This window comes from Macaca fascicularis, chromosome 13 (genome assembly GCF_037993035.2).
Source record: "Macaca fascicularis isolate 582-1 chromosome 13, T2T-MFA8v1.1".
Lineage (NCBI taxonomy): Eukaryota > Metazoa > Chordata > Mammalia > Primates > Cercopithecidae > Macaca > Macaca fascicularis.
The window spans coordinates 114,434,420-114,459,606 of NC_088387.1; the positions used below are offsets into that span (position 1 = coordinate 114,434,420).

At 40.4% G+C, this 25,187-nt stretch overlaps 1 long non-coding RNA gene across 1 annotated transcript; it reads left to right on the top strand.

Annotated features, from left to right (window-relative positions):
* The first annotated feature begins 3,958 nt into the window (after positions 1-3,958).
* LOC135966886 (uncharacterized) lies at positions 3,959-25,187 on the top strand. Its single transcript, XR_010580596.1, has 5 exons — positions 3,959-4,275; positions 5,369-5,456; positions 12,630-12,752; positions 14,109-14,191; positions 15,265-25,187. It is a non-coding gene; the product is annotated as an uncharacterized lncRNA (long non-coding RNA).

Genomic DNA, 25,187 nt, shown 5'->3' on the forward strand with positions numbered 1-25,187 from the left:
AGGCTGGTCTTGAACTCCTGACTTTGTGATCCACCCACCTCAGCCTCCCAAAATGCTGTGATTACAGGCGTGAGCCGCCGTGCCCGGCCCAGGTGGGGATTTTTATTCCCATTTGACCAGTGAGAAAATCAGGACTCAAAGAGAATAAGTAACTTGAGAGAGGGGGAGATGGGATTTGGGCACGAGTCCCTCTGACCTCAGAGTCTGTACTCTTGTCTTTTATGTTAGGGGAATTTACAGTGTCTGGAAGGATCTAAGCAGCTTTGTTCCTACTGTAGACACCATGTCTCTGCCATTTTTCGTAACCTTGCAGAACTTTTCTTTCTATTTGAGCATGATGGTTTGGATAACGTTGAAAGAACATATTCAGTTCTGTCCGTGTAAAAAGGAAATAGTCAAATGATTTCAGTCAAAACCCAATCAAAGAAAAGAGAGAGAGTAAAAAGAGAAACACAAGTTTAATTCCAGTTTCCATTGTGCATTCCCCATAAGATCCATAAAAACCTCCTCTGCCAACAAAGGCATGGTCCAGTGTCAAAGCTTAATGGGAAAAGTGAGTGCAGGGAGGCCAGGCCTGGGCATGAGAATCACATTTTCCCACTTCCCTCTCCAAGTCCAAGGCAGGAGACTCATTAAAGCCAACAGAACTGGCAGCAAATGACCTCTCATAGCTGAAGATGCATGCTGAAATGTACAGGGAACCACAAAAGAGCTCAGTCCTTTTCCAGGACCCAAATGAAGGTGGCAGGATGGGTTCATTAGATAGATGTGGCCATCTTAGCCTTCAGAAGAGCTGTGTGGAAGTCGATTTATTTCAGGAAGAGACACGCTGCCTGGGCATCTGCAGCAGAGCTGATGTATGGTTCCCAGGGCCGTGCTGGATAGTCAGCCTGTATTGCTACTGTCACCTATGTGTCTCGGTCACTCTAGAGAAAGTCTGAATTTTTGCTTAAAGAGTCATCTTTTCCAGGAGAATCACCTTAAGAAAACCCTCTTCAGCATCAGAATTCCTTAGGTGTAATGGAAGAAGGAAAAAAGAGAGAAAGAAAGAAGCGAGAGAGGGAGAAGGACTGTGTGTGCCAAGCTACTAAATCCAAGGGTGAAAAATGGGAGAAAAGTTCATGGGGTAAGAATTGGGGTGAAGGGTTGATCAAATTTGGTCAGAGTAATTGCCTTTCTATGTGGAGTTTTAGAATAGAATTCAAGTAGTGTTTAGCCAGTGATGACTATGAGCCAGCCACTTCCACGTACACTGCCTTAATTCCTCTTCCTCAATCCCTGGGTGGTATATAACCTTGGCTCAGGACTGCAAAGGAGACGACAGAGGTTCAGAGACACTTTATAACTCATTCAAGGGCACACTGATGATGGCAAGTATCTGTATCTGAGTCAGGCCTGAAACTTGTTTCTCCCGATTCCAAACCAGTGCATTTCCTATGCCACCTGCTCTCATGATGGGACTCTTAAAAGGAAGAACTCTTCCTTGCTGCAAAGACTCAAGGGCTAGCTCATTTCTCAACCATCTCCTCACATAGTACCTAGGAGAAGTCCTCCAATCCCTTCTCATGGGCGAGAAGACTTCTTTGTGGAAGAATGTAAAGACAGTCCACTCTCTGCTGCAACCGGGAAGCCCTACCTGAGATCTTTCTTATCTTTGGATGGCCACGAGTTTGTGGGATGGGGAGAGAATGGCAAAAGCTGGGGTGGAAAGATGAGTAGGTGACCTGTGGGGGGACTTGTGTGCCAACGGTGACCCTGTTCATTCATCCATGAGCCACTGAAGAGCTTACAGCAAGAGAGTTACAAATCTTGATTTTTATGTTTTTAAGAAAAGTCATTGTTGGCCATGAGAAGGGTGGACCACAGGTAGGACTGCTGGCATGAGACTTTGTCACAGCAGCTTATGATTGCTTCTTCATCATACTGTCAAGGGATTGAAGCTCCTTCTCCTCTTTAACAAATGTAGGGGTGAGATTCCCAGGGGAGACATTTCCCTGCCATCACCCCTTGATCTGTTTGAAAAACCAGACAGTTTCTAAATCTAGGTGACCTTAAAAGGAACCACCTGCACACTCTCCGTCTCAAAAAAAAAAAAAAAAAGAAAGTTCCTCTTATATTCCTCTAGAGTAGAAGCCAGAAACTCTAGTTACTTCATGGAAATGTCTTTCCTTTTGGTTTTCCAGCCTGTTTTGGCTGATGCCCAGCCTTCTGTGTAGGTAAAATAATTTTCTGGAAAGTATCCGAATGATTCAGCACATCCCCTGAGTTTCTAGTCAGGAGACTGGCCCTGTCCCTGGTGATGGAGCTTCTGTTTGGGATTTTCCCCTTTTACTGGTCGGCTCCAAGATTTCCCCAATTGACACTTGAAATGCCAGTTCAAATGCTGCCCTCCGATACTTTCTTTTCAGAATCGATTCCAAACAAGTTGCTCTTTAAAGAACAGATGAAGAAGAGCATATTGAGGCAGAAAGGTTAGAACCGAGATGTGGAAGAGGGAAAAGAACAAACACACACACACAACAAAATAAAAAGAGGAAAAAGGGAACTGAAGGAGCCTGAGATCTGACCACCAGCGCAGACCCCAGACTTGCATGGCCGGGCGCCCAAGGACACCACGCCTGTAGACTCCAGAGGCAAATCCAAAGTGACTCTCTCCTCAAAGCATTGTGCACCCTGGATTTTCCATTCACAAATGTTAAAATGGCCATTGCATAGCCTGCACCTGGGATTTCAACCTGGAACTTTTCACACCCTCTGTGCATTTCCTCGCGACCCCTCCCATCATCCACGTGATCACTAAGAGCACCATAGTCTGTCAGTTCTGCCAGCTAAACTGCTCTTGAATTCACTTTCATCCAGATGGACTTTTTCAGAAGGCCTCCTCGGCCTGTGCAACCCCAGCCTCCAGCATTGCTCCTTTCTTACCGCAGCGGGAGTGATCTTTCCAGGATGTTTCTCTATATCTGTTAGGTGGCCATTCCTCCCCTGCTTAAAATTCTCCAGCAGGACTTCAGAGTTGCCAGGGTGAAATGCAGAGCCACTGGCTCACCCTTCCTGGTCTGATCCTGTGCATGTCTTCTAAACTTATCTCTGACAGCATGGCCATGTGAAATAGTCATTCCAACATTTCTTTAAACATATCTTTTTAATCTTCTTTTGCCTGCTATTCCTTCTATTTGAAATGTCACCCACATCACTTCCCCATTAATAGCTGCTTTTCTGTCTTGCTAGCTCCTACACATGTGCACATCACCTGGACATTATTGGCTCCTAGAAGCCTCTCCTGGCATTGTTCCTTCCAGAGTGAGGTGCCCCTTTCGGTTCTCCCATAAAACCATGGGTTGCCCGGCCACTGCACTCCAGCCTGGGTGACAGAGCGAGACTCCGTCTCAAAAAATAAAAAAAAAACAAAAACCGTGGGTTGCACTGCATGTAGCTCTCTGGACTCTGATTGTTGATTTACTTTCCTTTCTCCCTTAGTCACCTTTGAATTCCATGTGCTGTCGGCCCATCCCAAACTCATGACACAACTGTTGACACATAGATGGTAGCCAGTGCTTGTCAACTAAAGGAGAGAATGGGAAAGGAAGAAGACAAAATGACCAAAGGAAAAAACGGTAAACTCAGTGCTGATGTTAAAGAATCAAACGATGTTGTGCTACCTTGAGAAGGTTTTTGCACACTTAAACATGGGTCGAATATTAGAATGTCAAAAAAGGAGAGGCACACAATGTTACCAGACCCCTCTCCTCCCTGGGCTGTGTAGGAACAGTGGTAACCTCAGCCTTCACAGAGAGAGAGATCTTCCTGTAATAACCTGCATGTCAGGGCGGTGTGTGCTATCCTACCCACGCCCGGGTGCTGCGTTAGCCTCCTCTGTTTCCTGTCTGCCCACTCACATTTGATTTGACCTCTTTCTCACCGGAAAAGCTATATTCTCTCACAACATATTTTTTTTATTCTACCCATCCTTCTAAGATGCTCGCATCTCTCTTTAACATTTGTCAAAATGGCTTCACCTCATGACTTTATTTTGCAAATTCACTTATTTAGAGACTTGTTAAAACAAAGATCTGCCCTTGCAATTTAGGGATGCAGCCACCAGGTGGCAAGATGGTGCTCAAACTGCAGGGTGCGGGCTTTTCCTGAATTCTTCGGGATTCAGCTTTCCAGTCCATACAAGAAGCCCTTCTTTCGTCCATTCAAGATCAGCCTGCTCTCCGCAGGGCGCTTCCAGGGACAAGACCTCATGAGGACAGCCCACTCCATAAACAGGTAAATCTTGGGAGTAGAGACACTCTGGAGCAGGTGAACAGTATTTCCTGTGCAAATGCCAGGGACCCAGCGTTTGATAAGAGCTGCAGATATCAAAGATGCTGAAGAGGTTCTCTTAAGACGAAATCTCTTTTTAAGAGCTCACATCACCGAAAATGTTTTCCTTTAACTCAGGTGGAATACTGCCTTGATAAAGTGCAGCCTGCTTCCCAGCTTGGCAAGCGCACCCTGGGCCCTGACTTCCCCATCCTCCTTTCACGCAGCCTCACACTGACGTGTCATTGCTCCACAGTCCCTCAAGCCCTCAAGCTTCTCCCTGCCCCAGAGAAACCTGACAGAAGAAACTAAACTTAAATAAAGAGGCTTTGGTAGCTCTGTGTCCTAAGATGTTTTGTTCTTTTTCTACCCATAAGGGAATGATTCAAAATGTCCCTCCACCTGGGTCCAACCGGTTTGCCTGAAGTTAATTCACTCACCAGCTGTTAAGGCTGCTTCTGTCCTTGGGTGAAATTTGGCTGGCTCACCCACTCTTCGGAGCTACAACTGGGCCTGGCCTCATTAGAAGCCATGTGGCCTCTGTAGCTGGCACCGTGGCTGTCCCCCGAGTCAGCCTGGATTGCATCAGCTCCTCTGATGGCCAGAAGCAGATTTCACGCTTTTTCCTCTCTCAAATGTGTGCTGTCTTCTTGCTGTGTTCTGATTTAGCTTGCTATCTCCGGGACACATATTTAGCTCCCATCTCATTTGCAGAGGTGCTGTCGTGCTTTTGAACGATGTGGTCTTACTTTTCCAGCAGTTCCATGTCCCCAAACCAACATTCTTTGGGGTTACACTTGTGGGGAATTGTCTTCCAAAGTATTATCTTTCTATTTCAAGTTTTGCCTAAGTACCTCCAGCAGACATTATCAAAGATATAATTTTTGGCAAACTTAGGAGCGTGATCCTGCATACCAGATGCTTAGGAGAGCACTGATAACTCACACAAGATGATTACCATTCCACCGGCTTGACCCTCCTAGGTTGAGAGCACATGGCAGAGGGTTTTTTTGATAGAATTGATGAGACTGAAAAAGATCTGATTTTGGTCTTTCAGTGTCAGTGGATACCACTCAGAATGTGTTGAACTGGGGAGTGAAGCTGGCCTCTACTAAACACATACCACACGTCCAGCACTCTGTAAGGTAGGCTCAGCTATTCTCCAGGTAACCCTGTAAGCATTCTGCTATTGTCCCTTTTTAAAGATGTGAAACTAAAGTCCCCAGTCTAAGAAATGTTTAGCCAGTACTATACAGATCATAGGGATTCAAAGCAGGCTGTAATTCAAGGTCTAAGAAATGTTTAGCCAGTGCTACACAGATCATAGAGGCTCAAAGCAGGCTGTAATTCAAGGTCTTTCTGTATTCAAAGCTTGTGCTCCTCAAAAGCAGTGTAATTTCTTTCTAAATTAACTTTGATTTCTTTTTTCTGATTATAAAAGCAAAAGTTGCTAATGTAAAAAAAAAAAAGGAAAAATACATAAAAATGTAAACAGAGACCTCAAATCACTTTTAATTCATTAACATTTTGTTATTTTTTTTCTTCTGTACCAGTTTTTCTAGATAACTAATTAGACGGATGAGACAGACAGACAGACAGATGGCCCATAGTATCTTTAACCATTTCTCTATTGTGGTTCTAGTTACATATGTCAAACTGACTTCTAGAAATAAATTAGTAGCAATTCATAGCAGTATATGAGTATATCTATTTCATATCAGAAGAGACAATAATGTAGTAACTTCTATGGCCTTGGTTTTTAAGAGAAATTGACATCCTATTACTTTAATTACATTACTAACTAGATTGAACAATTTTCAATTTGGTCATTTTTAGTATTTATTTCCATATTTACTTTTCAATAAAAAGTAAATTTTTTATATTTTCTCTGTTAGAGGTTAGATATTTCTTTTTTCAGAACTACAGACCTCTTTCTCATTTTATGGCAAACAAATCTATATTTGTTTTATATGGATCTATAATTCTTCCTGGTTTTAGAAACGAAAGCTAACTTCTTACTCTGGAAAATAATGCTTAAGTAACTTCATTCAGGGTAGTCATTGGGCTAATAGGGAATTCCTACAAGTGCCAGTCTGCAAATGAAAATGAATTCTAGCCAAGTTATTATCATTTTGACCTTTAATTACATGTGTCCTTCTTCTCCCTCCTTTGAAGACCAAATTAAAAAAAGCAAAACAAAACAAAACACTTGGTTTTTGTATATCTCCTAAATCTTACAAGCAATTTTTGGTTTCCTCCTAAGTTTCTGTTGCTGTTATTTTCCATGGAATTTTTAAAGATACAGTATATAAGGAAAACAATTTGTGTTTGCTTTTACACACAGTGGTTAATTTTTAAAATTTAGACATTTAAAACTCCTTAAATAACTGATTTTTGAAATTTGTGTCCCTCCAGTTGCTTGGAAGATTAAAACATTCTTTGGAGAAACTGTATATCCTTTTAAAGATAATTAATGATATAAAATTTAATATTTATGGTTACTAGTAATCAATCAATACATATTCTTTGAGTTAATGCCTGAACTATTCTTTTTTTCCCTCTTCATCTACCCAAATCTTAACCACTTTTCGAGGCTCAGGCTAAGCCCCTTGCCCACCCACACTAGGCTATACAGAAAGTCCTCACCCGCCTTAGAAGCCATGTTGTCCTGTTAAATCTCCCTCGGCACAAAGCAAAAATCACTCCAAACATTTTTAAACTTTCCATGTGTTTATATTTTATGTTTTCAACTAGCTTCATTAAGTGTGCATCCATTCAATTCAATTTATTGAACGCTTTATTAAGCTTCACTTAAGTAAGACTTTGTAAAATTATGTAATTTTTACATACTGGTAAACATACCCATATGATATACTTGTTCCAAAAACTGAAGGAAATGGGGAGACTGGGTGCCCAAGTGATGTGTTGGAGCTGACTTGTACCGGCTTGCAAGAGCCTATGGTCAAATTTTCAGCAATTTTGTCATTTGGTTGTTAAACACAGTCATTATTAAAAATCAAGTGTACTATTATAACTTCTCTGCCCAACTTTGCCTTCAGTGACATCATGTTGATAGCTTGAAATTGGGCATGGTATAAATATTTATAAAACAGAAATTGGCAAACACTATAAAACAAAACTTGATTTAATGCTCTGTTGACTGACTAGACTTAAGAAAGTATTGCAGAAAATGTCAGTAATGTAGGTTAAACCTAATGGTGTGCTGTGCAGGTAGCTACTACATTGTGTATAGCAAAAGATATTGAAGAAATATTCTTCCTGTATTTGAATACCATTATCCGATTAGACAAAAAAAAGTTCCTCACATCATTGAACAAAGAGTGAAATTCTGACATACGTAGTGATGAAGCAGAAACAGGCTTTGATTTACTAAATGTATAATAGTTTGTATGAGAATGAGAACTAGTTTAACGATAGATCACATATTGGACTTAATGATAACAAATTTAGTGAGGAAAGAGTTAGCAGAAAGGGATTCAGTTTCAGTTATCAAATCATAACTGAATCGTAACTATAGGTTGGCTACAGATACTGCAGCTTGGCAAAAATCAATGAAAGCATTCTGTAAGAATTAATTGCTTATGTAAAATTTGCAATAAACATTATTGTGTATTTTATTATTTGTAAAGTGTGTGATATACATCCTTTATATGAATAAAGTTTATAATGACATTATATATATGTATATATAGTCTAACAATTTTTTTTTTGGTGAGCTTGTTGTTAAACATTTACCTGCAAGTCACTGTATGTGTTCTTCATTGTAAAATTCAACCATAGTTGATTTTGAACAAGGGAATGTAGAGCTCTGGCTACATTATGGGCATTATCTCCCCACTCTTCCTAGAGATGTATCCTCTCTTAATACCTTATAAAATATATGTTGCTTACCTTTTGTTTTCTGGGGGGTAAGGGCATTCAGAATATCCCCATCTCTGCTCTGCCTGTAAAATACCTACACATGCTTTATCTTTTTTTTAATATCAAAAAGCATACAACTAACATATGCTTCTTAAAAAGACATCGGGACAAAAGACTTAAGCTTCATAACTATCAGTGAGATCCCCAGAATAGCATATTTCAATTTTCCCTGCTGTAGTTCTCTAGCTTAGAAATTCCCATACCTCCAGTGATGACTCTGGTAACTGTCTTCTCCACTAGAAATCCCATCGTGTAGAGCCCCATTCCAAAACCAAAGATACCTAAGGAAGAAAATAAATGTAGATTTTGTAAATAAATAAATCAGGACTCATGAAAGCTACTTCTCAATTTTACATACCCATAAGGTTGCCCATTTTGCCCTCAAAGGATGATGATTATTTTGTCTTCAGGTAGATGATCCTTCTGTCTGAAACTCTTTTGCCTGTGCGTGGTATTTAATGTTGACCCCGCCGTCTCCATCTCTGGGTTAAGTCATGGAGGAAGGAAACCCTGTGTGTGGACAAGATGCCTAGCTCTGGTGACCTTCTCCATCATCACGTGATCTCACCTATAAACACAGCATCCCAAAGAAGATGACCAATTAAAAAAAAAAAAAAAAAAAGCTTATCTGAATGACCTTCAATCAAAGGCTTCCTCAAGGTCTCACTTCCTCTTCTCTACTCTCAAAACCTGAGCCCTAATTTTTTCCTCTAAACCTAAAAAGATACCCAGTTTTGATTGCTAAAATGTTTCCCACAGGAAGCAAAATAATTCGACTTAATGGATAGAGGATGGCTACTGAAATTCATTTATCTTGATTCGGTATATTTAAATACCAAGGAAGATCAAGGAATTCATATTAGTTACATATTCACTAATGAGATAATCAGGGTTTAATGAAAACCAACAGTTATTAGCTAATCAGTTCAGCTTGGTGAGTATTGGTCTGTTATGGCAGGACAAGAAAAATTAAGTGACACTTAGAGGTACGAGAAGAACGTTAGTCAGAAATTGATGTGTCTACAGAAGGCTCCAAATGGCCGACGTTTAATGGTCCTCTCTACGTTGCCATGGCAACTCACTTGGTAACTCGTGTATCCTCAGTTTAGGAAAACAAGGGGCAGAGTGTTCTTAGGAAGGTGCCATCCCCTTTAAGCGGATCTATAAGCATCACAGATGAACAGAACTTTAAACATTCCGCCATGAATATTCATGAAGTAAGTTGTTTTTTGTTGCCTGCCTAGTCAGCAGTCACAAAACACATGGTGTGTGTTGGCAGCATCTTGCCTAGGTAGAGGGCTAGGGACTGAGGCAATGGCAGGAACCAGGACCTGTGAGGCTGACTGACATTTCCATCTGTAGCGAAGGCTGGTAATTAACAGGAAGGAGTATGCCTGCAGCATTGCACCATCTGCTAGGGAAACGGCTCAATAAGAAAGGAACTGGATGGAATCTCAGCAGTGGCGCGATCTGGTTCCGACATGAGGCTGGGCATCTGTTAGCTGAGGAGATAGACTATTAGGAAATTCAACTGGGAATGAACAACATGGAAAGAGAGCACTCTGACCTAGCCCATAAAAGCAACTCTTCAGAAATGGTGTCTTTTTATCTTACTTACCCAAGTCTTCTGAAAATGGTTTGCTGAGGGACCATTACAGATCTGTTTGAAATAACACAATGGTTTCAAAAATGCTGTTTTATTCCAACATGAAATTCTTGAAATCAGGATACAGCTGTCATCTTTTGACAATAGAGCTAATTTCAGAGCGAGGATATGAGGTTAAATTCCTTCTTTTGTTGTTTAGATTGGGGAGCAGCGGGGAGAAACAAAAATGATCATTTAAATGCTATGCTGTTCAAAATTGAGAAGGCAAAAAACCCCGGGATGCCCTGATGGAAAGTGAGCAGGTCAGAAATCACCCAAAAATTCTTACAATGTCTTCCTATTCCTGTTTTCCTTTTTCTATCTGACATCTGCTTCACAACACAAATCTTCCTCACTGTGGAAACCACACTTCCTGGCTTCAGGCATAGCTGTACTTGGCTACTTTCAGGACTGTGGTTTCAGGTACCAGATCTAGAGTAAGTGCATGAAACAGATAGTGTCTGTTACTGTCACTGGCCCTGTTTGAGGGCACGATGAGTAGGGAACACATTTCTGACACTTCCCTTTGGCTTGCACCTGCTCTCGCCCCGTACTCTTAGGAGGTACATAAACCCCTTCCGCAATGGAATGCATCTTTGAGAGGAACCAACACACAGAAAACTTGATTTTTAACATCAGCTTATAGTTGATGCCACTTTTAAGAATATAAATGTGTTATTAATCTTTCAACAATCAGGAAGAAGTTATTGACTCAAACTATCTCAATCAGGTTAGAGGTTCGTGTCTATGAGCACCATTCCATTGACTGAAACTACCGACTCTCACATGAAGTCCAGCAGATGGCAGATGACTCGTGTGTGTGTGCGTGTGTATGTGTGTGTGTGTGTGTGTGTGTGTGACAGTGTTACTAAATCGGAGCCATTGAGTGATATTTACTGAGACCTCATGGTACCATATGGAATTGAAGAATATATAGGCCTTGGAATTTAAATTCCTCTAAGAAAGATGGACACAGGCTTCAGATTTAGAACCTTTTTTTTTCCCCCTCAGTCTCTCTCCTCTTGTGAATGCTGATTGTTTTGCTAATCCAGGGAAATGCTGGTGTCTGAAAGGGCTAGTGTGAAACAAATAGAAAAAAATCTTATCCTTATCAGATACGAGAAAGATTAACTGGAAAAAACAGACATTTTGTCCAGTCTTGTGTTGGTAAAGTTTTAACAGCCTCTCTCAGAGGAGAATAAAGAGGTCCTGATTTGTAGCATTTTCCAAATTTTATGGTGTAAACACTCTCACTGTGTCCAAGGGCAAACTACCCTCATTAGATCACTGAAGGCTGATTTGGGAGTAGATGGATACAGTCAGCTCTCTGGAACTGGTGGGAGCTGACTTTGACACACCTCTGATTTTATTCCTGCATGCTTCATATGTCACAAATTGGTAACACCAGTTTTTGTTATGTTGGTGAAAGTGGTCCTCCTTCCACATATCGAGGGCATAATAGATTTGAATACTGTTTTACTGCCGACAAAATCCATTCATGTGTATTAATTCATTTGATATTCATAGCCCTAATGATATAGTCAGAAATGGAGGCTCAGTGACATGCCACAGTCCACATCATTTAGCAAGTGGAGGAGATGTGACTATGTTTCTAAGGTAGGTCTTTTCTTATTTAAGAGTTTGCTTCTAGATAGACACCTGTTCATCCCTTGGCATGGAACTGAGCAGCCAACTGGATCAATCCATGCTTTTGTCTCCCTGCCTTTGTATTTCTGTTCTGCACTGTTACTTAGCTGTATTTTGACCTCAACCTTCACCCTTTCCCTCATCTCAGCTGAAGTACTTGAAGTTGTCTTAGAGTATGGATAGCAGTGACATGGCAGCACAGTTTCACTATTTCTCCCGCCAGACTGGAGGGGCTGAGAGTGCAGCCCTCACATCCCCTTCCCTTGTCCAGCCCACAGGGCCTGGGCAGCACTGGGCATCCTCAAATCAGGAGCCTACGTGCCAGGCTGTATTCTAGGGGCTCATTCCATGTTACTTATTGTAGGTTACAACAGTAAAGAATTTAAGAGTCATTAAATAAAGAATTTACAGAGTCATTAAATGAGAAGTGCCACTGCATGTAGGAGGCTGGACAACATCACAGCACTGCAGATTTAAAATGCAAATGTCATGACTGGAACCCTCAATCAGCGATTTAGTTTTTTTTAGCAAACACACCAGTATCATTGAGAAGAATTCTACGTGGCAAGTATTTTGCTGCTTACAGGTGACACAGACATTAACGAAAGTCTCTGCTCTTAAACATCTCACCTTATATTGTTCTTCCAGGGGAAATAACCCTGACTGTAAATTCTGTAAATGCTCTAAGCAGTCATACCACTTAAAGTCACCGGAGTGACTTTATAGCAAACCAATAATACCATATAATACCATTGCATCTTTGGGGAGTCACTTGAGGGTTACTTGTTGCAAAGTGAGTGCCTCAGCTTCAACATAGAGAAGACCCCCATAATCTGGAAGGTTTCCACAATGATAGGATACATTGGTAAGATGGATGGCTTAGGATTGGAGAGAGCTCCATCAACTCCAAGGGTGCTGGAAAGCTGAAACCAATTGTCTTATACGGGCCTCTCTCCCCGTGTGTGAAGATGATAACTCTGATCCAAGAAAAACCATGAATTTAAACGACTTGGTTGTTGTATGGGTGACTTTTCTCTCTCTCTCTCTCTCTCTCTCTCTCTCTCTCTCTCTCTTATTTTTTTAGACAGCGTTTCATTCTTGTTGCCCAGGCTGGAGTGCAATGGCGCAATCACGACTCACTGTAACCTCTGTCTCCCGGGTTAAAGCGATTCTCCTGCCTCAGCCTCCCGAGTAGCTGGGATTATAGGTATGTGCCACCACACCTTGCTAATTTTGTATTTTTTGTAGAGACGGGGTTTCACCATGTTGGTCAGGCTGGTCTCGAACTCCTGACCTCAGGTGATCTGCCGGCCTCGGCCTCCCAAAGTGCTACTTTTTTTTTTTTTTTTTTTTGCCATTCAAACTCTCCCATGTGTTTATATTTACCACTGGACCGAGTGATAAACATCCCCAATGCTGATCTAAGGGATTGGAGGTGCATTCACTTAGATGATGATGGCGATAGTCCCCCCTGGGCTTCCACGCATCGTTTGTAGAGGTTCTGGAGCTGCGGCACCCATCATCGATTGACACCAGCCTTAAGTTGAATGCAACTGTCCCAAATGGGAATTATACTAATGCCACTAGCCCAGGGAACACAGTGCTCCAAACTACCTAGAGAACCACACTGTTTAAAGTAAAAAAAAAAAAAAAGATGTCATGTTTATTAGGAATAGGGTTAGAGTTCTTTATGGTTTTTTTTTTCCTCTCCATACCCCTTCTGAACACTAGAGATATGAACTTAAAACTAATCTTGGTGTTAGCATATGTATTTCACTTTAGGTTAGGAGCAGTGGAATTATTCATTAATTTACCAAAACTTGATGTGAGTGCCTGCCACATTCTGGATGCCTGAGCTAAAGCAATAAACAAAACAGACAAAGCCTTTACACACACACACACACACACACTCACACATACATCAGATGATGGGGTGTGGTGTGGCTGGGGTGGGTTGAAGCTATTTTAGAGAGAGGTCAGAGAGGGCCTCTCCGATAATTGATATTTGATCAGAGACCTACGGGAAGACATTGGAGTAAGCTGTGGAATATTTAGAGGAGAAAGGGTAGGCCGGGAAGAAGGATACAGGAATCTTAAGGCTCTGAAATAATTGCCTGGAAGAACCTCAGTTCATTACAGGTAAACTGGGACACCTAATGCTGTCCTGGTCACTATATAGGTGACAGCTGGTGAATCTCTGCCTAGATATATTCTGAAACTTTTTTTTTCTTTTGAGACAGAGTCTCACTATGTCTCTTAGGCTGGAGTGCAGTTGCACAATCTTGGCTCCCTGCAACCTCCACCTCCTGGGTTCAAGTGATTCTTCTGCCTCAGCCTCCCAAGCATCTGGGATTACAGGCACCTGCCACCATGCCCAGTAATTTTTGTATTTTTCATAAAGACAAGGTTTCACCATGTTGGCCAGGCTTTTCTCCAATCTGAAAGTATTAGACATAAGGAAATGGAACACAGGCTCAACGATATCCCCATGATATTGACTTTAAGAAACTGATGCTCTTAGAAAATTTGGTTTCTCATCCTTTGCTTCCTTGTTTTGTTCTAGTTCTCAGAATCATGAGTGCTTGGAGAGCAGAACTGATCAATTCTCCTTTGAACCTTCCACTCTGCCTGCCCATATAGGGCCTGGTAGGTAGTAGCTAACTAGGTTTTCATTATTAAATTACATGTAATTTATGGAGGCCTTTTTTTTTTTTTTTTTACTATTTTTGTCATTACTTTCTTATTACATGAGTAGTGAGCATTCATTTTAGAATAAGTGCAAATTTTAAATACAAATAAATATTTTAAAAACATCTCTTGCTTTATTCAAAAAACTGATGTTAACATTTAAAAAATATGAATATACTTGCAGAATATTTGTGTATGCTTATGTTTCAATTATCAAAAATATTCTATGCTGAACATGCCATTTAGATATTTGTCTTACTTTTTTCACCAAACTTTTAAAAATGTATTTTCATGTGGATAAATGTTCTTCTACAATATCATTTTTAAGTCCACATAGTGTTGTACTACATGGTTGATCAGTTTTATTGAACTAGACCTCTGTTACTAAACATTCTGGGTTGTTTAAAGTTTTCTCTGATTTTAGCACTTTGGGAGGCTGAGGTGGGTGGATCATGAGGTCAAGAGATCAAAACCATTCTGGCCAGTATGCTGAAATCCTGCCCCTACTACAAATACAAAAATTAGCTTGGCATCGTGGTACATGCCTATAGTCCCAGCAACTTGGGAGGATGAGGCAGGAGAATTGTTTGAACCTGGGAGGTAGAGGTTGCAGTGAGCTGAGATAGAGCCCCTGCACTCCGGCCTGGCAACAGAGCAAGAACCTATCTCAAAAAACAAAAAACAACAACAAAAAAGAAACAAATTTTTTTTGGTAAAAGAAGGTTTGTTGAGCATAATTTTACTTAAATTGAATAACCAACCACACATTTACCTTATGATATATTCCTAAAAGTAGAATTGATAGATTACAGGCCTTTGCCCTGTTGATATCCCTCCAGAAAAGTTGTATCCTTTTGTGAAGTTATTAATACAACGAACATTTATCTGTAGTATTATTTGGTTCTATGTTCCTACAGTGTACAATGAGGGGGCTCGATCATCAAGCGTATCTATGGAATTTCTCACATTTACCAACAAAGGATCGTACAATATCAATACCTTACACATTTTTAATTAATATTGCCTTACAGAAACTCCACAAGACGTCAGAAAAACAGACCTATATCTAATTCTTTTTATATCAGTCATATTGATTACTACCGTACTAATTATGACATGAAGACTCTGAAATACTCAATTGTTTGCAGTGTCAGCATTGTGTCTAACTCTCTTATCTTCCAACAATGTGTGTGGCAGGGTGATTTACAGGATGCCTTTCAAAAATCTAGTCTTCAATCAAGCAGTAGGTTTCACATAAATTGATGCTTTACATCCTCATCCCCAAAGACGGAAAATTCCCCCCATAGCTCCTTGGACTCCCTTTGTTTCTCAGGATTCCTGCTGTTGCCTCCTTCTTGGTGTCTGCTTGGAGTTAGAAGGTGGACAATGTTTCATGGATCTTGACCGCTGTGTTCTGTGTTCTATGGAAATGTAGTCAGTGATCCAACAGATGCTAATTCTAGTTAGAGGACACCATTGTGCTGGATGATTAGCATGAGTCCTCTTAGGGGAAACATTATATCTGGCTCAGATCACAGTGGAGCCTCTTTCAATCAAGACATCTAGAATATTTCTCAGAAACGCATCCTCCCTGGGCAGTGATGATTGGTGAGTAACTGAACTCTGCAAAGAGGAATCCTCAGAACAGTCACATTTAAAACCACTGGCTCTACAACCCTGGGAAGTAAGAGAAAGCTCCATCCTTGGCTGGTAGGGAGCCAGATCTCCCACAGGAATAAATGATAAAATCGAGTCGCTGCTAGTGTCTCTGAGAAGATACCCAAGTTACATCTTCGATGGTCACTGGATTATAAAGCCCCAAGTCTGCATTCAAAGGCTGTAAATACGCACTCTCTTCCTGCCTTACCCTTCAGGCCTTCTGGCAAAGTTGGAAACGATGGGATAGAATAGGAACCAGTTAGGAAAGCAAAGGTTTGAACAGTTCTTAGCATTGGAAAGTTCCAAGGCAAACTATGGTAAGATCCCTAGCAATTTGGGGGCCTGGATTTCTGGTAGACAGCACGACATCTCACTCCATGTGATGCTCACTGTGGGTGGACAAACAGCTTTCTCCACAGCTGCTAAAGTGGGCAGACCTATTTTTCCCTGCCCCCCTTTTCCCTTCCCCTCTCCCTTTCTCCTCTATTTTTCTGCCAGCAGGTTTCCTTCAGCATTCAATCAAGGGCAATATGTCCTCAATCAACATTTTTCATTTTTTATGCAACACTGTCCTTTAAAGCTTTTTGCAGCTGGTTGGCAACTGAATTGCTGCCAATATCCTCTGAGAGCTTCCCCGTGGTGTGCACATCGCAGCCTTCCCAGAGCTCTCCAAGTGCCCTTGAGGCAGCTTGACGTGGAGTGTGTCTAAGTTACTCACAAGGTTATGTGGGCTCAAGGTGGACAACTTCCTGGGGCCCTTCCTGGTGGTGAGGAAAAACACAGGGAACATGGTACTTACTAGCATGTAGCTGACAAACGGAGAACACTTTGCACAAAAAAAGAGAAATCTAGTGTTTAATGTGGGGAATGGTAAGTCCATCAGTAAAATGACAAGGAAGCATTCTGATGGCAAAAAAGAGCTGGGCAGGGGTTCAAGGGACCTCTGTGTTCTTGGCCCTGCACTAACTGGCTGTGTGGCCAAACTGACTCAGCCTTGTAATTCTCAGGTCTTAAACAGTCAGTTAGCTTATTTTTATAATGAAATTTTAAAAATGGGATTATTAATCTGTTCTCATGCTGCTAATAAAGACATACCCAAGATTGAGTAATGCATAAAGGAAGAGGTTTAATGGACTCACAGTTTCACATGGCTGGGGAGGCCTCACAATCACGGCAGAAGGCAAAGGAAGAGCAAAGGCACATCTTACATGGTGGCAGGCAAGAGAGCGTGTGCAGGGCAACTGCCCTTTATAAAACCATCAGATCTCGTGAGACTTATTTACTATCGTGAGAACAGCCTAGGAAAGACCCACCCCCATGATTCAATTACCTCCCACTGGGTCCCTGCCTTAACATGTGGGAATTACAGGAGCTACAATTCAAGATGAGATTTGGGTAGGGACACAGCCAAACCACATCACAAGACAATAATTGACTAATTATCTCCACTTGCATTTTCTACCCTAATATTCCAAAAGTCTCTTCCTCCTGCTTAGGAGTTGTGGTGAGAGTATAAAGATTCCAGGAAGCAGCTGCTGTCCAAGGTAACACTGTGTGGATCTCTGCAGTGTTTTGAGAGGACAGAGTCCTAACTAATGAGCTGTTTAGCTTAATGTGCTTCAGAAATGCTTCTTTGGGTACTTTAAATTTTAAGCTCTCTTAAAGTCCTCGTTTTCTACTCAACTTTTGAGCATGAGCCCCTCTGGGAAATCAATGCAGACATGAGCCAGCACCAATGCACCTGTGCATTTTATCTGTGAGATGATTAGTCTGCAGGAGGGACCACGAATCTCCCAACTATGCATTTCCTAAGCGAAGAGCTTTGGGTCCAGCAATCACCATGGAACTCAGCATGTTTTTCCTCACTGAAACCTGTGTGTGTTTGCATCATAGCCTGGCCATTAGGAGGAGGATGGACAGGACAGAGGGGAGGACTTGGCCACCATGGGGGCCTCAGACCCAGGCTAGGCCCTCAGGTATACATTTCCTAATTTTGTGTTTAATATGGTCAGGCTTCACATCCCCACTCAAATCTCATCTTGAATTATAATCCCTGTAATCCCCAACTGTCAAGGGAGAGATTAGGTGGAGGTAATTGAATCATGGGGGTGGTTTTCCTCATGCTGTTCTCGTCATAATGAGTGAGTTCTCACAAGATCTGATCATTTTATAAGTATTTGGTAGTTCCTTCTGCATTCATTCTCCTTCCTGCTGCTTTTTGTAGAAGGTTCCTTGCTCTCCCTTTGCCTTCTGCCATGAATGTAAGTTTCCTGAGGCCTCCTCAGCCATGCTGAACTGTAAGTCAATTACACCTCTTTCTTTTATAAATTACCCAGTCTCAGGCAGTCCTTTATAGCAGTGTGTAAATGGACTAATGCAGTGTTCTTGGGAAAGTTGTAATTATTTTCTCTAGGCCTCACTAAACATTCGATAAATTAGAGTTAAAAATGTTTCTATCTCAGAGACTTGTTGCAGAGGTTTAGTAAAATAATTTTTATCTTTACTAGGATGTTTCAGAGGTGTCTTACACATACTGTGGAAGAGAAGACCCTTAAAAATGAAAGACAAAAAAACTTAACCCTATTCTACTTAATCCATGTTTATTCCTGGCCCAGTATTTTACCATATTTGTACATAAGTGAAACTGATATGAGATTGCTGGGAAGGGAAGAGTGTGGTCCCTTTCAGTCATACAGAAGTGGGGACAGGGAAGTGCTGGGTAGAGAAAAGGGGGTTCCTGGCTAGGGCTGCACCCCCACAGACCTAGGTGAGGACAGACACTTCTGCTTTTGCACCCAAATGTTGCATTTTCCAAGATCACCCTGGCCGATCACGCCCCTAGCCTATGACTGTAAGAACCTGAGACCCTAGCAGGCTGACACACAGGTAGCTAGACATTGAGAGGAGCAGATCAGTGGAAGAAGACACAAGTGGCTGGATGTTGAGAGGATGTCGAGGGGAGCACACTGGCGGAAGAGCACACCGGCAGATGCCAGCCCACCATCAGGTCACTGACCAGCAGGATGAGGCAGAGTTTGCCCAAGGGTCGGAGGAAAGCTGGGGCCACCATGTGACCCAACTCCAGGGGGAAAAGCATCTCCCTTCTGGCTCTGCCATCTGCTGAGAACTACTTCCACTCAATAAAAGTTTGCATTCATTCTCGAAGCCCACATGGGATCTGTTTCTTCTGGTACACCAAGGCAAAAACCAGGGATGCAGACAGCCTTCTGTCCTTGTGACAAAGTAGAGGGTCTAATTGAGCTGGTTTACACAAGCCACCTATACATGGCTAAACTAAAATAGCACCCTGTAGCACATGCCCACTGGGGCTTCAGCTGTAAACATTCAACCCTAGACACTGCGGTAGGGTCGGAGCCCCACAGCCTGCCCATCTATATGTTCCCGGAGAGGTTTTAGCAGGAGGGAATTCAAGAAGCAATTCATACCTCCATTGCATGCCCTGTGAAAGGGACAAGGGAACTTCTCCTGTTTCAAAAGCAAAGGCTTAAGAATGAGCTGGTTTTAGGACGGTGTCTCCTAGCCACCCTTGTTTCTGCTGGCGGCATAAAATTGGAAGAAAATTACTTACTCTCTGTATTAGGCTTATCTAGAGAGACAGGACTACTAGGACAGATTTATATATGAAAGGGAGTTTATTAAGAAGTATTGATTCACACCATCACAAGGTGAAGTCCTACAATAGGCCATCTGCAAGCTGACGAGCAAGGAAGCCAGTCTGAGTCTCAAACCTCAGAAGTAGGGAAGCTGACAGTGCAGTCTTCAGTCTGTGGCTGAAGGCCCAAGGCAAACCACTGGTGTAAGTCCAAGAGTGCAAAAGCTGAAAAACTTGGAGTCCAACGTTTGAGGGCAGGAAGCATCCAGCATAGGAGAAAGATGGAGGCCAGAAGACTCAGCCAGTCTTGTCCTTCCACATTCCTCTGCCTGCTTTATCCTAGCTGCACTGGCAGCTGATTAGATGGTGCCCACCCAGATTAAGGGAGGATCTGCCTCTCCTAGTCCACTGACTCAAATGTTCATCTCCTTTGGCAGCACCCTCACAGACACACCCAGGAAGAATACTTTGCATCCTTCAATCCAACGAAGTTGACACTGAATATTAACAATTACACTGTCTAAAACACAGTTTTTCTTATTTATAAAATGAAGATAAAATCAGTAACTGCTTTATAAGTTCATGTAGTGTTTCAATGATAAATACGTGTACAACTTTTAGAAAAGTCCCTGATACATTATGAATAAATACATTTTAGCCCCTTCTACATTTTCTTCTTTTTGTTCAATCAGCTAATTGCTGAGTTTATTTGCTATTGCTAAAAGAGCGGAATTTGGTAAAAGTTTCCAGTATTTTTGTCATTTATTAAATATCTTTTCAAAAATCTCTCTGGTGCATTGTGGCATGCAAATTTGAGGAAAAAAATAATCCAAATGGCGTCAGAATATCTAGGTCAAAGAATTTGATCTTGAGCACATAATCCTCATCTATAAAATAAAGATAATACGAACTACTGCACAGGGCTGGCTAGATGAATGAGTAGAAAGCACACAAAACTCTTGGCTGCTCATGAATGGTAATGCTCTTTCCTCCTTCAGTTTATTTTCAATATACTCTCACACATTCATAATTCTTTTTAAGAATAAGTCCAATAACTTAAATGTGTCACCAATTACTGATTGCATCTAAAGTCACCTAGGATTTACTGAGACAGGTAATGTTTAGAGAATCTTGTAAGTCTTTTCTGCTGGTTGAGTAAGTAGATCACCAATGAGTACAAGACAGGAAGTGCTCCCTTTACAAGACCATCAGTTCAAGCCTGATTATATCCAAGGAGTTTAAAGATGCTTACAACTTGTAAGTTAGAAATGTGTTTTAGAAAAGTTTAGGAAGTTTAATGTCAGCTTCTTACCTTCTTGTGACCTTGCACCTTGTTCCATAGAATAGATTCAAATAAACTAAACTTGGCATTGATGGAAATAATAGTGAATTGAGAGCCAAAGTTCTAGCTAACCAACTGTGAGAACTGAAATATGTTTTAACTGTGATTTCCATGTTCTCTACCCGTAAATTGGACAAATAGTACCAATTCTACTTTATGTCCACTTTTTAGTGAAGACTAATTATACAATAGTTTAAAATTGTAAAACTAATTTACAAATGATATAAGCTGAGTAATAATATTAGCAATTAGATGTATTTGTTTAAAGTCAGAATAAAATTAGGACACAGAGCTTCAGGAAGGAAAATTTTGGCTCATGATAAGGAAAAACTTCATAGCAAGATTTATTGTTTGACAATAAAATTAGCTATAGTAAGCTCTGTCACCAAAAATATTAAACATAATTAGATAACTATTTGGGGACATTTGATTTGATCTTTCTATGAATCTTTAAATTGTGTAAGGGTCTATTAAATAATATGTATGTTATAGTAGCAATGGAAGCACATTATAATGTTTAGAAATTATGTGTAAAACAAAGAACTATTAATGGAAATTTAAATAAATGGAGAGATATGCCCAACTTAATATTGTGAAGATGTCATTATCTCCAAATTGGTTGATAAGTTCGACACAATCCCAGAAAAATCCTAAAAGTCTTTCCACAGCACTCATTAACATGATTGTATATTTTATAAAGAAGGGTGAAGGGCTTGGAGAAGCAGGGCAGTCAAAGATGTTTTAACTGGCACTGGATTTATTCTTCGTAAACAGCCATAACATTGGAAAAACTACATGAAGCAAACTATGTAATATTATTCCCAAGCATTATACAATAGAAGGATCAGAATGGTGAGCTCTGTATTTTTTTCTGGCTTCCTGACTAGGGCCTTCCGTAGGTACCTTTCCCTACCAAGTTGCAGACAGGTGGAGCCCACAGTGAGCAGTGATGTCATTGAACTGAAGGGGTGAAGACTGGAGTTCCAGGGTGTTGATGTGGCTGGAACTTGTGGACTTAGGTGTCAAAGAAGAGAGAGCGCCATATGATGTTGGCAGTGGGGCAGAATTCTGCATGGGGGTTCACTTCAGGTCCTGATCAGGTGTCAACAAAGTATAACAAGGCCGGAAAGAAATTGGTTACTCTATTGCTTACAGCTAATTTACAGCTGTATGTTGTGAAGTAATGGAAGACTTGGAGCTCCAACCCGGCCTGAGCAGAGAGACTTTGCTGGGAACCTCAGGCATTCAGTGGAGACCTTAATAAAGTCATTTCTTAAGATAAAGGTCTATACCATATTCTGAAGAAAGAACCATATCCTCAAATACAGAGCATAACCAAAATAAGCTATCCCTAAAAGGATAAAACAACAATTAGTATGAATAGAACAAAATTTAGTTGCAAGATTAAAAGCAAAACCAATTTTCCTTCCTTGAAGAAACACAACACAATCTAGATTTTTGACTATGTATCATCTACACAGTGTGCAATAAAAAGAAAAGTTACATGCCAAAAAGCACAAAAATTAGGCTTATATTAAGGAGAAAAATAATTAATAGAACTAACCCTAAGATGAAGCTTCATGCTGTCACTTAAGAATCCAGAGAAAGAAGAACAATTTAAACCCCCAAAAGGCAGAAATAGTATAACAAAAAGAAAGAAGATCAGTGAAATAGCAAATTAATAATTGTTTAAAATCAATAAAATCTAAAGTTGTTTTTTGAAAAACCGTAAGAGTAAAATTTATAAACCTTTAACTAGACTGACCAAGAAAATAGAGTACCCAAAATATTTGTAATAGGATGAAGTTGAAATAATGCTGTAAATCCTACAGCTATTAAAAAAAATCATATTACTTATACTTTCTGCCAATAAATTTGACAAAAGGATGAAATGGACACATTTGTTGAAAGATTCAAATTATCAAAACTGGAAAAAAATAAGACAGAGAAAATCTGAAAAACCCTGTTTCTCTCACATTAAAATTTCAGTTAAACCTTCCCAATCTCTATGCCCAGATGGCTTCACTGGTGAATTTGGTAGTATGTTTAAAGAAATAGTACAAATTTCACACAGCCTTTTGCAGTAATTAGAGTATAGGATACTTGTCTCACTTTGTGAGGTCAGATTATTTTAATAGCAAAGCCAGACAAAGACTGTAATGAGTCTTACTTGAGTTTTTGATGTTTGTGACGGCTTTTAAATCCCCCCTCTTGACTTTCTCTTTGCGCCCCACATTTTGACAAACTGAAAAGAAAACCTGGGCATTTTATCCTTTGGCACTAGATCTGTATTAAAGGTCTTCCCTGCTCACCTCAGATAAGCCTATCGTGTACATAATAAGCCTTTCCGTAATGTTTCGGTGTGTGTGTAGCATCACCAGTCTTGACATCCAGTGATGCTTTGGCTGAGGAGTTCGACTGTTTCTGTAGCTGACTATAAAAATGGCATTACAAAGCCAAATCTATAGATGAACCACTTTCATGTGCATAGATGCAATAACCTCAACAAAATATTAGCAAATAAAGATAAGCAATATAGAAATATATCATGGCCAAGTGAGAATCATCCCAAAAATGCAAGGTTGGCTTTACATTGGAAAACCAATTAATTCACTTCACCATATTAACAGAATAAAGAAAAAAAATTACACTGTCATCTAGTTATCAGCAGTGAATGCGTATGGCTCTGTGGCAAATTCAATCTTTGTCTCCTCAGAGAAAAGAATTCAGCTAAGGGGCAGAAGTAGGTTTAAGGCAGAGAGAGAGACTGCAAGTTTCAGAGCAGGAGACAGAGTTGATTAAAAAGTTTTAGAGCAGGAATGAAAGGAAGCAAAGTACACTTGGAAGATGGCCAAGTGGGTGACTTGAAAGATTCAAGTGTCTCATTCAACACTGGACTTGGGGTTTTATACACTGGCTTGGTTCTGGGGTTTGTGTTTCTACTCCCTTTTTCCCTTGGGGCAGGCTGTCCATATGCTCAGTGGCCTGCCAGCCCTTGGGAGGGGCTGCACATGCAGTGTGTTTACTGCAGTTGTGTATATACTCGCTTGAGGCATTTTTCCCTTACCAGTTGAGCGTTCTTAGATGAATATCATATACCAATTAAGCTTCACCGTTTTGCCACTTAGTGTGCATGCTTGAACCCACTCACTCAACCCCTGAGAGCTTCTCTGGAAGCTGCTGATCACCAGTTTCAGGTATTTTCTCTCTGTTGGGAGACTGTCTTTCCCTGGCATTGGCTGTGACTAATTATCATTTTAGAGACAAAATTTAGCAATCACCTGACCATCACTTGATGGTTGCCTGACACTCCTGGATAGGGATGCTCTCCTGCCCTGCTCATGTCTGCCTAACTACTTACTTGAACAATCTACAGAGATGTAAAATAATACATATTTAACAAATTCCAACATCAATTTATTACACAAACTCTCAGAAAACTAGGAATAGAAGGGCACTCTCTCAACCTCACAAAAATTTCTAGAAATGACAATGACAAACTACAGCTAGAATCATTCTTAATGATGAAAGACTGAACATGTTTTCACTAAAATTGATAAAATAGCAACAACTTTATTCCGATTACGTTTATTCAACATTGCACTTGGAGTTCTAGCCAGTGTACTAAGATAAGAAAAGAAATTAAGGTGTGCATATTAGATAGGAAAAAGTAAAAATATCTTTATTTGTAATTGATGTAATCATCTATGTAAAACAAAAACAAAACAGCCTATGAGGAATTTCTAAGAAAGTTACTAGAACTAATCAGTTAACTCTTTAGATTACAGAAAATCTACAAAAAAACTGGTAGATTTTATCTACTTCTAGATCTAGTAAGTGAATTAGTGAGAATACACAATCTGGAGACAATATACAGAAATCAATTGTCATTGCAGGTATTAACAAATAATTGGAAATGGAATTTTAGAAAAGCAATACCATTTATAATAGGATAAAAATATGAAATGGTTAGGGATACATTTTTTAAATTCATGCAAGTTGCATAATTTAAAAACTAAAACATTACTGAAGAAATTAAGAACATGTTAAATGAATAGAAAGATGTACTGTACTCATCTGTCTAAAGCCTCAATACTACTCAAGTCAATTCTCCTCACATTGAGCTATATATTCAGTGCAACCCCAATCTAAAGCTCTTCAAAGTTTGCCTTTTTCAGACATCGAAGAGCAAATTTTAAAATTAATATGGAAATTTATATGCACATACAGTGATGGCAATTTGACCAATGGATCAAGTAGACGACCCACATACTTATGGAAGTTTATATGGAACTGGTATCTGAGATTGGGAAAGAAGTATATGTTCAATATATGAAGTT